Source organism: Anser anser, assembly GCF_964211835.1.
Source record: "Anser anser genome assembly, chromosome: 2".
In the NCBI taxonomy this organism is placed as follows: domain Eukaryota; kingdom Metazoa; phylum Chordata; class Aves; order Anseriformes; family Anatidae; genus Anser; species Anser anser.
The window spans coordinates 14,279,426-14,295,341 of record NC_139721.1 but is presented as its reverse complement, the minus strand read 5'-3'; the positions used below and the strand labels follow the sequence as shown (position 1 = coordinate 14,295,341).

The 15,916-nt window shown below is 44.1% G+C and overlaps 1 long non-coding RNA gene across 1 annotated transcript; it reads left to right on the top strand.

The window, feature by feature from the left end:
* The first annotated feature begins 8,630 nt into the window (after positions 1-8,630).
* LOC310894985 lies at positions 8,631-14,179 on the top strand. The gene is made up of 3 exons (XR_014580332.1): positions 8,631-11,443; positions 12,793-12,927; positions 13,685-14,179. It is a non-coding gene; the product is annotated as an uncharacterized lncRNA (long non-coding RNA).
* The last annotated feature ends 1,737 nt before the right edge of the window (positions 14,180-15,916 follow it).

The following is a 15,916-nucleotide window of genomic DNA, read 5'->3' as shown; positions in this document are numbered from 1 at the left end:
AGAGGAAACATAACCCCATTTTTAAAAATGGAAAAAAGAAGGAACGGGGGAACTATAGGCCAGTCAGTCTCACCTCCATGCCCAGCAAGATCATGGAGCGAGTCCTCCTGGAAACTATGCTAAGGCACATGGAAAATAAGGAGTTGATTGGTGACAACCAACATGATTTCACTAAGAGGAAATGGTGCCTGAGAAATCTGGTAGCTTTCTATGACAGGGTTGAAGCATTGGTGGATAATGGGAGAGCAACTGACATCATCTACCTGGACTTGTGCAAAGCATTTGACACTGTCCTGCATGGCATCCTTGTCTACAAATTGAAGAGACATGGATGTGATGGATGGACCACTTGTTGGGTAAGGAATTGGCTGGATGGTCACACTCAAAGAGTTGTGGTCAACTGCTCAGTGTCCAAGTGGAGATCAGCCACAAGTGGTGTTCCTCAGGGGTCAGTATGCAGACTGGCGCTGTTTAACATCTTTGTTGGTGACATGGACAGTGAGATTAAATGCACCCTCAGTGAGTTTGTCAATGACACCAAGCTGGTTGCTGCAGTTGACACGCTGGATGGAAGGGATGCCATCCAGAGGGACCTTGACAGGCTCAGCCTGAGCCAACAATGTGCACTTGCAGCCCAGAAAGCCAACCGTATCCTGGACTGCATCAAAAGAAGTGTGGTCAGCAGGTCGAGGGAGGTGATTCTGTAAGGCCTTAAACGCAATCCCACATGACATCCTGATCTCCAAATTGGAGAGAGATGGATTTGAAGGGTGGACCATTCAGTGGATAAGAAATTGGCTTGAAGGCTGCACCCGGAGTGGTGTTCAATGGCTCAATGTCCAGGTGGAGGCTGGTGATGGCTTGTGTCCCTTGGGGGTCGGTTTTGGGACTGGCACTGTTTCGTATGTTTATCACTGACATAGACAGTGGGATCGAGTGCACCCTCAGCAAGTTTGCAGATGACACCAAGCTGAGTGGTGCAGTCGATACAACAGAAGAAAGGGATGCCATCCAAAGGGACCTGGACAAGCTAAATAAATGGGACCGTGTGGACCTAATGAGGTTCAACAAGACCAAGCACAAGGTGCTGCACCTGGGTTGGGGCAATCCCAGACATGAGGACAGACTGGGAGAAGAACGCATTGGGAGCAGCCCTGTGGAGAAGGACTTGGGGGTTCTGGTGGATGAAAAGCTCGACAAGAGCCAGCAGTGTGTGCTTGCAGCCCAGAAGGCCAACTGCGTCCTGGGCTGCATCACCAGAGGAGTGGCCAGCAGGGGAGGGAGGGGATTGTGCCCCTCTGATCTGCTCTCATGAGGCCCCACCTGGAGTGCTGCGTCCTGGTCTGGGGACCCCAACACAAGAAGGACGTGGGGCTGTTAGAGCGGGTCCAGAGGAGGTACACAAGGATGATCAGAGGGCTGGAGCACCTCTCCTGTGAAGGAAGGCTGAGAGAACTGGGGATGTTCAGCCTGGAGAAGAGAAGGCTCAGGGGTGACCTCATTGCAGCCTGTCGATACTTAAAGGGGTCTTATAAAAAAGATGGAGAATAACTGTTTAATTGGGCAAATAATGACAGGACAAGGGGGAATGGTTTTAAACTAAAAGAGGGGAGATTTAGATTAGATGTTAGGAGGAAATTCTTCACTCAGAGGGTGGTGAGGCCCTGGCACAGGCTGCCCAGAAGAGCTGTGGATGCCCCATCCCTGGCAGTGATCAAGGCCAGGCTGGATGGGGCTTTGGGCAGCTTGGTCTGGTGGGAGGTGTCCCTGCCCATGGCAGGGGAGTTGCACTGGGTGGTCCTTTCCAACCCAAACCATTCCATGATTTTATCATCTTCATCTGATGACCTTGTTAGTGAGGTACTTCTGCCATATAGGTATGATCCAGGACTTTTAAGTGCGATTAATTATTTTGGGGGCCCAAACATCCAAAGCCACAGAGGCATTGTTCATGAACAGCTGAACAAACATCTGAAAATCAAGGACCTCAAGTCGGACACCGCGTATCTCCAGCAGCGAACAGCTTCACAGCCACGAGTGAATGCTTATAGCCAAGATTTGCTTAGCTGAATGGGCCTAGGCTGCGGTGGTGAAATAAAAACCATTCAAAGGCTGTTACTGAACTAAAGCATGAACTTTAGTACTGAGCCAAAGACTGAACTCCCATTCTATGATCTGTGGGTAACAGATTTTTATGCTTGCATGGATCCAATCCTACCATCATAGAATGAACCAAGTTAAAGTGTAAACAGCAATATTCAGAAGCAGTTTTATGGGGTCTGAAAATGACTTCAGAAGCACTATTCACTCTTTAATCACTGTAGGATTATATTTTTGGGAGCTGCCAGAAAAATAATAAAGAAGTTTAAAATATTTGTAATATTATTTCAATTTTATGTCATTAAGACTCTGTAAAGCAGGTTTTAATAGTGCAGTAGTGTAATTGTATTAAGACTCTGTAAAGCAGGTTTTAATAGTGCAGTAGTGTAATTGTATAATTAATATTCTTTGTATTTTCTGTTGTTGAAACGTATTCTTAGTGTTGTTTATATTGCACACCTTATTCTCAAAAATACCTTGCACAATAATGCTACAGGAAATGCGTTTGGAAGTCTGTGGGAGACTCAGAAAAGATCCCTGGATGTCTTCAGAGCATATTTTATCCTTATTTTTGCTGTTTCTGGTGTTTTCTATTATTTTATCTGTAAAGTAATTGATTTCTTTTTAAAAATATAGACAAAAATGAGATTTGTAAATAACTAATGTCTTCTTTTATTTGCAAGGAAAAAATGGAATTTGATTGTTAAAATGCTCTGAAGATTTGTGGAATTTATTATGTTTTATCACTTATGATAGAAAACTGGGGAAGGGATATGTATGGGTTAATACGACCTTTTTATGTCTGGGGTGACAGCAGTATTTGTACACTGAGGGTCTATCCTGTTATAAGCACATAGTTACTTCCACCCTCTAGTAACATCTATGTTTTATGTCATGCACGGAGAGTGGTACTGACTGTTGCCATCGTCAAATGATCTGATGTTCTGCTTAATTCATTCATTGCTTACTGGTAAAATAAAGTGAAATTTTATGCTAACATGGAGACATGCTACACCATTTTCATCCTGAAGCAAATTTGTGACAATTTGCCCAGCAGGACGGACCAAAATCAGCAGTGAGGCTTCATATTTGGATCCCAGCTGTGGCTACCAGGAACAACAGCATTTTGAGTCAGGCTTTCCACAGCATTGTATGGTGGGTGGGTGGGATAAATAATGCATGAATTGAAATACATCGGGTTCGGGCTGAGTATAATGAAAACCTTGAGAGAGTCATGCATTGCAAGAACTCTCTGAGCAACCTGCTCCATTCTCCATGCTTGGAGATATCCAAGCCCCAGCTGGATGAAGCCCTGAGCAACCTGCTCTGATCTCACAGCTGACCCTGCTTGGAGCAGAATTTTGGACTAGAAACCTCCGGAGGTCCCTTCCACTCAGAAGTATCCTGTGATCTTATCAACACTTGTAGCTACGCTGATCTAGCGTTGCTATCAAAAGCAGTGATTTACCTTCCTGCCCTCTGTTGCTAACTTCAGCCTCCAATAGCCTTCCTCTCTACTTGGAAACTAACCTGGCACAAAACCTGTTGAGTGTCATCCCCATTAGTGACCTTCTGTCATTCACTGCGTGACGGCCCCAATCCGTGTGCTAGCACAAGGAATTGGGCAGCATGGTGTGGCAAGAAGAAAGTGAGCGTAGTTTCTGCTGCTACTGGCTTGATGGGCCTGTACGCTTTTAGAGGTGCAACCCGTTTTAAACGAACTTTGCATCATCAGGGGCAGGTGATCATCCTCTCATTGATGTCCTGAGAGGCTCAGTGTAAGGTTAAGTCACATCTGCTATCCCAGCTCCAGCCTTTCGAGAAGTGCAGAGCATACTGCCGTGACTGAACCCAGCTGATTTACACGTTCTGTCGGCAGCTGTGCTTGTGGAACAAGTTATCGGCCACTTCAGCCCAGATCTGCTTGTCACCATCCACTTAGACATTGCCACTCTCTTTCCTGTCTGTGCATTCACTGCTTCCTGATCTCTTTGGTTGAAAGGAGCTGTGTCAACTTGTGCAGCTTCTACAGAAGACTGTGGCCAACCCAGCTCATTTTGACTGAAGCAGATGAAAGTTTGACTGCATGTACTGAGGGTCAGCAATCACTAGCAGTGCTAGTGATGAGGAGCTGAGCAGAGGGATGTTTTTGGATGGGAGAGCTACAGCTGGAGGAAGATATATTCATAAACTGCTCTTCCCTTTCAACAGGGCACACATTATAGCTATATTCTGGCTGACCTGAGTGTGCAACCCTTACAAAGACCTATGTAAATCACTTGTGCCTATATTTTCAAGAGAAGATACAAAATGGCTGAAGACAAATAATGGTGTAAAGAGTCCTTCTCCAGCCTTTTTATAAGACCCCTTTAAGTATTGAAAAGCTGCAATGAGGTCTCTCCACAGCCTTCTCTTCCCCAGGCTGAACATCCCCAGCTCTCTCAGCCTGTCTCCATAGGAGAGGCGCTCCAGCCCTCTGATCAAATTCGTGGCCCTCCTCTGGACCCGGTCTAACAGCCCCACAACCTTTTTGTGCTGGGGGCCCCAGACCAGGACGCAGCACTCCAGGTGGGGCCTCACAGGGGCAGAGCAGAGGGGCACAATCCCCTCCCTCCCCTGCTGGCCGCCCCTCTGGTGATGCAGCCCAGGACGCAGTTGGCCTTCTGGGCTGCAAGCACACGCTGCTGGCTCATGTCGAGCTTTTCATTCACCAGAACCCCCAAGTCCTTCTCCACAGGGCTGCTCAGTGAATTCTTCTCCCAGTCTGTCCTCATGGCTGGGATTGCAAACATTACAGATAAGAATGAAAATGCTGTGAAGAGGATCTGTATGCACATATTGAAACTTATTTCTGTCTTCTGGGATTTATGACCTACTTACTTTGGGGCTCCAGACAACAAGCATCATCCATATCTCCTTTTCTTTACCTTCTCTGCATAAATGGCAGCTGGCCCAAAGAAAGTTTAATATTCATCAAGAACAGAAGCAGGTTTCTCTACTAGGCATTTAAGGACTAGAAGACTATATTGCATCTTTAGCGTTCTCCATCAGAGACAAGGCAAAGGAATGTTCCTCACACCAACACAGAACTGGGCAGTTTCAGAGATAGCCACAGCTGGGTTTGTACTGGAGATGTGAGAGTACTGATGGAGATTTACGGTTTCTAGAAAAAATGCTTGTGTCCATTTTCTTCAGAGAAAAATGAAACACTGAGTGTCCTCCTTGCTCTCTGTTGGAGAGTGTAATTGCTGAGCCTTACCACATCAGCATTCCTCAAAGAAAATGAAAGAGCCAAACCTAATAGGAGAACAGTCTACCGTAGCAGGTCCACATGACTGACTGGCAGACTGAGTCAATACAGCTGGATAACTTGTTTAAACAACCCCAGGTTCTGCTATTATTTGCCGAACTGCAACTCGATGTGGGCAGGAACAATTCGGTGCTCTCTGTAACCTGCAGTCACAGAACCGTGCAGTCCCTGCGGCTGGACAGCAGCTCTGAGATCGTCCAGTCCAACCTCCTGCTCAGAGCAGGTTGTTCAGGGTCATGTCCAGTCAGGTCTGAGTATCTCCAAGGCTGAAGACTCCACATCCTCTCTGGGCAACCTGCTTTAGTGCTTGATCACTCCTCACGGTTTCTTTTTAAGTATAAACGGAATTTCCTGTATTTCAGTTTGCGGCCATTGGCCTGTATCTTTTCACTGAGCACTGCTGAGAAGAGTCTGGCTGCCTCTTCTTTACTGCCCACCATCAGGTTTTTATACACATTAATGAGATCCTCCCCGAGCCTTCTCTTCTCCAAGGTGAAGAGGCCCAGATCTCTCAGCCTCTCCTTCTGTGAGAGACATTCCAATCCTTTAATCATCTTTGTGGCCCTTTGATGGACATACGCTCCATTACATCCATATTCTCCAGCTTGTCCAGGTTCCTCTGAAAGGCAGCACGACCATCTGGTACGTCAGCCACTCATCCTGGTTTTGTATCACCAGCACATTGCTGAGGATGCACACCATCCCATCATTCCCAGTAGGTCATTAATGAAGATAAACAGTGTCAACTGCTGGGGTATACCATGAGAGACTGGCTTCTAATTGGACTTTGTTTTGCTGATCACAACCTTTTGAGCCCAGCAGATCAGCCAGTTTTCAGTCCTCCTCCTCATCTACTTGTGCAGTCTGTACTTCATCAGTTTTTCTAAGAAGGTGTTACAGGACACAGGGTTGAAAACCTTGCTAAATTCGAGATAAACTATATCTCTCCTTGTCTGTCAGGTTAGTCAATTCACCACAGAAGGCTATCAGCTTAGGCAGGTATGATTTCCCCTGTGAAAATCCAGTTTTACCATGGATTCCATCCCAATGGCATTCCCATCCTAAATACGGTTGGAAGTGGTTTCCACCATTAGTTGCTCCATCACCTTCTCGGGGATCGAGGCAGAGGTGACCGGCCTGTAGTTTCTAGATCACGCTTGCCCCTCTTGAGGATAGGAGTGGCATTTGTTCTGTTCCAGTCATCAGGAAATTTCCCAAATTACAATGACTTTTTAAAGGCAATTGAGAGTGGCCTTGCAATGACATCAGCCAGCTCCCTTATCACTTTTTGTGTGCATCCCATCAGGTCCTGTGGGCTTATATTCATGCAGTTTGTTTAAATGTTCCTTAACCTGATGCTTATCCACCAAGGGGATGTCTTCCTTGCTCCATTCAGACTTTTCCACTACTCGCAGGGGCCTGAGACTCCTGAAGGCTGGTCTTACCAGTAAAGATGAAGTGAAGAAAGCATTGAGTACCTTGGCCTTTTCCATTTCCTTTGTCACTAGGGCCCCTGTCCCATTCAGCAGCAGACCTGCATTTTCCCTAGTCTTCCTTACCTGTAGAAATTCTTGTTGCCCTTCATGTCCCTCACCAGATACATCTTCAGGTGGGCTTTGGCTTTCCTGACACCATTCCTGCATGCTTGGACAGTGTCTCTGTATCTTGTTTTTCACTGATTTGAGGATGCTGAACCATGTCTGCTGTGGAGCTAAGTCAGTTCTGCTTCTGTAAGGTCCTTATTTTGCTGACTCTATGTTGATTTTTACTGGCCGAGCATTCAGACCAGTCCTGTTACAATCATGTTAGACATTGGTTGGTGTGTACACTGATGTTTTTGCTGTGGAGCCTCTCCATGCTCACATTTGGGTACAACACACACGCAGCTCTTCCTAACAGACATCTGGAAACATTTACACTTATGCAAAATAGATTTTAAATTCATATCGGTAGGTTTTAGCACAGGTGTAAACGACGTCTTAGAAACAAAGTTTTAGGTAGCATTAGCATACCTCTCCTAGGTCTCCCCATAGAGAAATACCTGAACCTGTGCAGTGTGGGACATCTATACCCAGCCCATATAGAGTGGGATCAATGTGTGCATGAGGGCTGATACATCCTAAGCATAGTGCACTTACAACCAGAATATTTAATGTCTACAGTCACAGTGGCCCAATTACACTTGGGGAAAATTACTAGGCAATGAGAAAAAAGGACATATATGGGGAATTCCCAATATACAGAAGTCTTGCCACGGGGAATCTGTAACATAGAACTTGGGAGATGACCTTTAAAAAATAGTAATGTTTGTCACTTTCCTCAGCACCAGTAGAATAAAGTGATAAGTAATAATCAATACTGCATAGACTTCAGTGTAATAACATAACTCATGTGATCCTCTGAAGGTCAGAGCTAAAGAAAAATGACCTGCCTCTTTAAAATTCTTTTATGTGCTGGATTTGGATGGAAGCAGTTGTGTTATTGGAGATAATAATAACTAGATAATGATCAGAGCTGATAACGTCTTAGCATGATGACCTTTACCTGCTCAGGAATGGCTCGGTAGTGTTGAAAAATTCAAGCAGTTGGTGTGATTTGTGAGCATTTATTAAGGCAAATCAGGTAACTGCATTTAACATCACAGATGGCTTTTATTTTCTAAAGTGCTTTTATTTCAGTGCAATAAGATGACTCAGAAACTCAGTGGGGTATTATAGCCCTGATTTTTCATTACCTCACACCTCATATAGTGAAATTTCCAGTGCAGAGGAGACGTAGGTCCAGTATAGAAGGATTTATCACTGTTACTATGCAAATACCAACTGTTAACAGCCATGCAAAATATCACCGCCCTATACTATTTCTTATGCTACTTCTCTTAATCAGTGTTATATTTTGAGATCATGTATATAGAGTTACTACTTTGCATGCTTTAGCTACCTAGAAAGACAGAGAAATGTACAATGATCTAACAGAATGTGAAATTGTCCTTACAATCCAGAAAAGATCACCTATTCCACATTCCTAAGAACATTTCACTTATTTCTGAGGAGGTTGCTTTGTTTTGCTTTTTAATAAGAAGGGAATTCCACTTGTATTCCAAGCACAGGAATTCAGAGCACTGCTCCATATGGGCAAGCATAACGTCTGCTATTTCTTGGCAGAGAAGCAGCAGCACAGGTCTGCTTCCTCTTGGCAGGGAGCAGGAAGGGTAGGATTCATCTCGCTGAACTTTATCTATCGAAGCATCAAACACTCAGTAACACTGCATTTCCTCGAAGTCACCAAGGGGAGAAAAAGCCACATTTACTGAAGGTGCTCGTCATCTTCTCTGCTGACAACAGGTGTAGTCTGGATGACCAGCTAGCTTAATGTGTAACCCAGAGAAGACTATGTTTATAAAGAGAAATTCTACTCTCACTGTCTACTTGCTTTATTTTCATTTGTTCTCAGGCAGAACTGCTCACAAACAGCAAGTGGACACCTACCTCTGGAGCTTCAGCCTTAAAACCAGGGTTATTTCCTAGGAAGCTCTTACCACTATGTGGAACTCTGGAGATATTAAGAGGTAGTGAAAACTATTGCTATTTGCAACAGCATCACCAAACTACAGTATTTCTGCAATGAGGCACTGTTGTATGCCAAGAAACACCACTCCAGAAAGAGCATTACCCAGAGCACCTGAAATATCTCTCTGCTGGAGTTATGACAAAGAACCAATATTTTCTCTCCCTGACATTTTCAGTAACATATAATGATCTCCAGTACAGGCTAACAGCAGTTCACAGCCATTATAGACCTCCGCTAAGTAAGCTAAGGGACTAGAAGCGCTGACAGGAGGCAAGGTTGCAAACTGCAAATAAAAAACAGGATATAAGCACGCACAGGTTTTATCTATGCAAATGCGTAGCTCAAGCTACTTCTGCAACAGGGATACATCAGCTGGAATGGCTGCAAGTAATCAACAGCTCTGTCCAGCCACTCTGCTAATCTAATCACTCAGCTCTGCTAATCAAATCACTCCAGTAGCTGGAGTGGTGTTCCCCTGAATGCCAGTGCTCATTAAAACCAAGCTAAGTACAAATGAAATCATTCAGGTGTATTAACTTAAACTAATGATTGTCTTCTAATGAAGACAAGCTCTAGGATTGCCAAGTTATTTCCTCCTTTCTCACACCCACAAGCATCATTCCAGGAAAGTGAATGGAGTTATTTTGGGTTATGTTGGGGTTGAAGCACAAGGAGGATCTGGCTGCAATATTTAGCATGGTTCAGTTGGCCTACAGATTGGGACAGCAGAAATCTCGCTGAAGTGACTGTACAAAGGTCTTGCTGTCAGGGCCAGGGGTAGGTTACAGACTGCTGGGGGCAAGTAAATAACCCCCAAATGGCCTGTGATACTTACCTGCCTGTCCTAGCAGGAGAAAAGTCCAGTTTGGGGAGCATCAAGTAGCTACATGGACAGCTTAGTCACTACTGCTGCACAGGAGGGGATTGGGATGCGAGAGGTCCTGGTTTTGGGGGGAGGAAGTGCACCTTTCCCAGTGTCACCCAGCAGCAGAAGGAACAAGCCCAGCTCACCAAGGCTCTTCTGAGCTGTCACGCTGCCTCTCTGGCCTCTTCTTCCTTCCCTGTGGCCAAAGCAGCCTGCTGTCTCTCCCTCCCCATGAGGTGAATGTGATCTATCTGGGGACGGGGGGAGGTTTTAAAATTGATTCTCAGTCAGATGGAGGAATGATAGTGAGAGAAGAACATGAAATTCTTCCCTTTCCATCTGCATGATTGTGAAACCTCCTCTGACCACTTGACGTTTTGCTTTCTTAACCCAACATTTTAAGGCAACCCCAAAGCCCCTCTCTGCTGGAAAGTTGGATTTTGCCACTTGAAAGATAAGCACGAAACCAGTTATAAGTTATTTTAGGGTCATTTTCACAAGTAGCTTTGCTTGAGCTGTTGAGAAGCCTTGGGAAAAAGAAGAGATGAGAGAAGAAGGAAATGCTGGAAGACAGCAATGCCAGACAGCACTGCAGGCTGAATACGTTACTTAGGTGCCCTACAGACATTATGGAGCTGTACCAAACTGGATGAAGGCATCTCCAAGTGCCCTGTTCTCACAAATTACAATGGAGAAGCTCTGAAATGTGCAGGAAGCCCAGAGATGCAAGCGGTGTTTGTGACCCTGGTGTATAGATGTTCCAGAGTCAATTCGGCTGTCTAAACACAAGTGTTTGGTGCCCTTTGAGATGTCCAAGGGTCTCCCCTCTAGCATATAACTGCTGCTACAGAAAGCTAGGGGGTTCCTAGAGGCTCTGTGTTTTGTCTGCAAGCTGTATGTGGATGTCGTGGATGTCTTATTGCAGCTCAGATATCAGAGAGGGACAATGTTTAGTAACTGCTGAGTGCAGTAAGTGCTTAAACAGCACACAGGAACAAACGTTTGGGTGCCTTAATCTCTAAGCCTGATTTTGTGTTCCTATAGGAACTGAGTGGAAGTTCCTGGTGCTTTCAGTGACATTTCTGACAGACCCTGTGGTGGCCTTTCCCACCACAGTCGGGCTTCCTTCAGAGCAGCAGGAGCTGGCGTGACCGTCCTCGTGGGCCCTGGGACAGAGGCCGCGCTCAGCAGTTGTGTACTTACCGTTTGTTGTCCCAGCTGCACGGAAATGCCTGCCAGGAGTAACAGAGCCCAGGGAACAGCTCGGCCTGCTCCTCCTGCTGGGGAAGGTGCCGGTAGCCATCTCCTTGTTAGTCTGCACGCACCACGTACACCATGGGGCAGCTGCGGGCCGTGCTCGTCCCCAACACCGAGGCAATGCAATGCGTTCACCCAGCATGGTCCTGCACAACTCTGACCCGCCTTCAGCCTTGATAAAAACATTAGGGGCGCAGGTGTGAAGACCTGAGGTCAGCCCTGGGACTGGGGGGTTCAGCCCACTCGACTCTAGGAGCTGTAGCCCAGGCTGGTGTGACTACTGAATGCAGCGAGCAACCATACTCGGAGCCTTTCAGAGCATTATTTCTCCAAGACAATAGGCAAGTGTGTTCTTTCACTGTGTGACTTGCATGTAAGAAAGCTGTACGTTCTTCTAAGATTCCTACTTCAGATTATTTTTGAGAAAGTAAGTTGTAATGAGTTTTCTTTTTTTTTTTAAACACACAAAGAAAGCAAAGCACTTTTAGTTACGCTTCTATTTTTCCACTTGTATTCCCTTTTCTCTGTGAGTTTGATCACATCTGTTTTGCAAGCCTTTAACATCAGAAATCTCAATATGTGACAGAACTACAGACCCCAAATATGACTTTTCCACGCTTTTCCCAAACAGCAGTGAAAAAGACAACATTTTGTAATATACAACAGCCTTGTAAAGGTTTTAATGCTTCTTTTCCCTCTCTGCTGCTCCAGAAGATCTTTTCAAAGAGTTTTCTTCTAGTTGAGTCTGGAAATCACCCACTTTTAATGAGAACTTACTGACACCTAATTGCCGTGTGCCTCCTTCAGTTTCTCTTAAGACTCCTGCATTTTTCCTTTGTGCTCTGAACTGCTCCGCTGTCGCTGTTGCTGTTTGTGCCCTGATTGAATCCTTAAGTCTTCCTAGCATAAGTTTTTAGTCCTTTATTCTGTTTCACCTTTGACTATTTGAGAACTATGCTAGCCTTTAGAGCTAAATACATATTAGCTGCAGAATTCAGACACAAGCTTCCTACCACAGCACTGACGTTGCTTGCCAGTGAGTTTTATAATCATATCTTCTGTTATCTGATGACACTATACCAGAAAGGCAAAGCAGTATGCAGCAATATTATGTGAGAAAAGTAATACAAATCTCACAAACAAGGAAATATGTGATATCTTCTGCAACATGAAGCTTACCCCTTTGCTGAGAGCCTGCACAAAGTCATGCCTTTAATCAAGGCCTCTAAATGAGCCATCAATACTGCTTTGTGGTGGCCTTCTGTCCAGTGGTGAATTCACCCCGTGTCAGAAGCAAGGAATCTCTGACGGGCTGAGGGCTGAATAGGCCTTTCAGAAATATTTGGCAAGCCACATCTTAACATGCCTCTTACTGTTATGCCATAAAAGACTTTATAGAAAGTCGCCAGTGAGGATTTTCCTGCTTTTCTTCAGTTTACAGTTTCTTTCAAAATTCTGCTGATGTTTTAAGGTTGTCTGGTTTGCCTGAAGGTAAGCTGTCAGTGATGTCCCTGTATCATGCTTTTCACCCATAAGAAGTTCCCAAATCCAAGGTTGCAAATGGCGATCCTTGGTCAGGTATTGATTCTCTCAGGTTTTCTTCTTGGCTGAAAACAGTAGAAAGAAACATGAGCCATAGTAGCAGGTGCAGCTTCTGACATAAGTGCTATTTCTGGCCGTTTCTTATCAGGAGAAGAGCAGAGCAGAGCAGCAGCTAAGTGGTGCGTGAGCCGACGGGCCTGTCACATCAACTGTGCCATGCTGAACCATGTAAGTCAGGCTGAGAGAGCAGCGTATTGATCACTGTTATCTTCTCAGGAATTCTGTAAGTAAAGCAGTATTTCACATACATTTGGACTAGAGCATCCAATACACACTCACCTGTCAGGATTTTCTTCTGAAAAACAGTTCTGTTTTAGTATGAATCAGTTGTGCGTATTTTGCATATAGCTTTAATGCAATAACAAGATAGTGAGTAGCTTACACCATGCAGCTGCATTTGGGAAAATTCATTTGCACTCTCAGATTAAGATGTTTAGGATGGCTAGGCCACCTTGTTGCCAGAAAGACACTTAATTTGTGTTGAATCAGATTCAAATAATTGCACTAACCATTGTAGTATTCTCTACAATTGCTCGTTATTGTGCAAAAACCTAGTGAAGGTACGGTGTCCTGTGTTCAGCTTCTGATCTGCTTTTTATGTCAGTAAAAAATCTGAATTTGTGCCTGCAAGTTTAAGTTATCTCACTGTCTATTAGGCATTTTATATCTTGCTCATATGAATCCTTCCATTGTTCACAACCCTTTGATAGCAAAATAATCTGTATGCTGTTTGCATTTATGGCTTGAAGGGTAGCTTCTCTATTTTTATGTGCAAGAATATTTCAATAGTGAAATACTTTCTCTGGGTTTTATTAAGTGGTCTTGCCTCAAATGTAGTGGCCTTACTATTATCCCAAAGGGCTTAGGTAAGCAGCGCTCTAACTTCATAGTCTGAGGCATTGGGAATCAAAGCTGCAGTAGCACAAGATGAAATGAGGTAGGTGTTGAGCAACTTATGATCCAGAATTTCACTGTTTCAGGGCAGGTTTCTGCAAGGTCTACCCAGGGCAGGCTTGAGATTCTCTGAAGTGATGCTTATCTACACCTCAAGCAGAGACAAGGATAAAGATTCTTTAACAACGTGCAAGAAATAAGCCTATGAAACAAGCATTATGCCTGCCTTTTTTCTAGCAGTGCTAAACTTTGATACCTGCAAGCTACTTCTTTGTTATGTCAGAAGTAGATTCCAGTCCTGCTGGAAAAATTATATTCCTAAAAAAACCATGGTTCAATCTGAAGTGTCATCTCACAAAGTTCAGCTTCTGTCCTGCAGAGTTGATGCAGTATAAGATGACCTGTGTCTCTACTGGTTGTGCTTTTGTATTCTTTTTGAACAAAATAAAGCAGTAAAATGAAATAAAGTAAAATAATAAAATAAATAAAATATCATCCAAGTAATACTGGATTTTGGAGTGATTATTGAGAATCACAGACAACAGTTCTGAGAAGCATTCAAACGGTTGCTCCAAAAGGCTGTGCAATTAGTCAGATTCAAAATCTTCTCTGTGGACAAAGAGGAAACGCACTATATATTTAAAGTAAAGAATTTATCATTTTTATGACTGAAATCTTAATAGATTATTCCAAAAATCATTTTTGGTCCAGATGTAAGTATTGCAGAAAAAGAAAGAAAGACAGAAAGAAAGAAAGAACAGTAAAAATTGAATATCTTATATAGAAAAAAGTCTCATTGGTAATAATAATACAGAGAAGATTGTTATTTAGACATTTCCCAGTTCCTACCCCTTCCCCTGGTGTTATGCTCACCCTTCCACTGTTCCTCTGGGTCCTCGTATCCCTGGGCTCGCTCTGGGGCTTGTGGAAGTGTTAGGGTGAAACATCAGCATCTGCAATACTTTGCCAGGAGGAGTATGATATTGATTTATTTTTCTTTCTCACTCTAGGATCTGCTTGGGGATCATCTGTATGTGTTTTCTAACACAATTATATATGTGCTCTTTCTCATTGGTTTGCAAGTCCATCTTAAGTCCAAGTTTGTGCTGTTTTATGTATGTTGGATACTTGCTCTTTTGTTACGTCCCCTGAAACTGCTCTTGTCCAGATCCAGGTCCACATTTCTTTAATGAAGGGCTAAGGGCAAATTGTTTATAGCATTTGGATCTCCAGCACCAGCCTGTGCCCCATCCCTTCTCATCCCCTACCTGTCTCCACATCATAGCACCCTGTTTCCCCACTGCTCAAGGCCTCTGCTGCCATACCAGGCCTGTATTTCTCTGAACTACATCATTATGTTAGTCATAAATATCTTGTTCTACACAGAATTACTGCTTGTTACAACTGTCTGTGTAAAATTATTGCTGTACCACACAGAGATAAGGAAAAGTAAAACAAATCTCAAGTAGCCATCTGGTTAGAAGAAAAATTGCTGTTGCAGCTTAACCAGGTGAAAACAAAGCTCCAGGCACAGCAAGACAAGATCAGGCAGGGCAGGTCTGACAAGCCTCTCTCCTGAAGTCCTGCAAATTTTGTAGAAAGCCTGAAGCCTGTCGCTAGCAACAGTAATGCTGCATTACTTCTCTCTGGAGTTATAAAGTTCCATCCTTGGAGGTTTTCAGGAACCTACAAGGCCCTGAACAACGTGGTCTGTCTTCATTGCTGACTCTGCTTTGTGCAGGAGGTCGGAGTAGGAACCCCCAAGGTATTTTCCAGCCCAAATGGCTCTGTGAGGCTGTGTTGATGCACACTCATATAGACATATTTAAAAATAGAAAAGTTTATCCGCTATAATAAATGCTGAGAGAGCTCTCTTATCCCCAGGAAAGATGGTGTTACTCATCCAGTCTAGGACATATTTTTGCACCATAGTATTTCACAAGTACTCCTCCTAGTCCTGCTAGCTCTATTCCTATGAGTCCTACTTGTGTCATCAAGTGGACTTGAATCTTGCTGGTCACAATGGCCTTGTCTGGTGCTCTATGATTTCGTTGCCATTGGGTTTGTGAACGTTGTCACTGCAGTTCATAATTTGCCATTCACAAGATTCGTTTTCTCCTTTCACATCACTCAAGCCTAATTTTTAAGTTTCTGTGATTCATCATTTCTTGCTATAAATGCTAGCTGGAATAAATTCTGCTACATGGGATCAGATTAAGCTGAATTTTATCTCTGTGAACAAATTTCCTTCGGCAGAATTTCCTCCATCGGTGACTCTCGTAATAAATGAGTCTGGACTCTGCATGGCACTGAAGCCC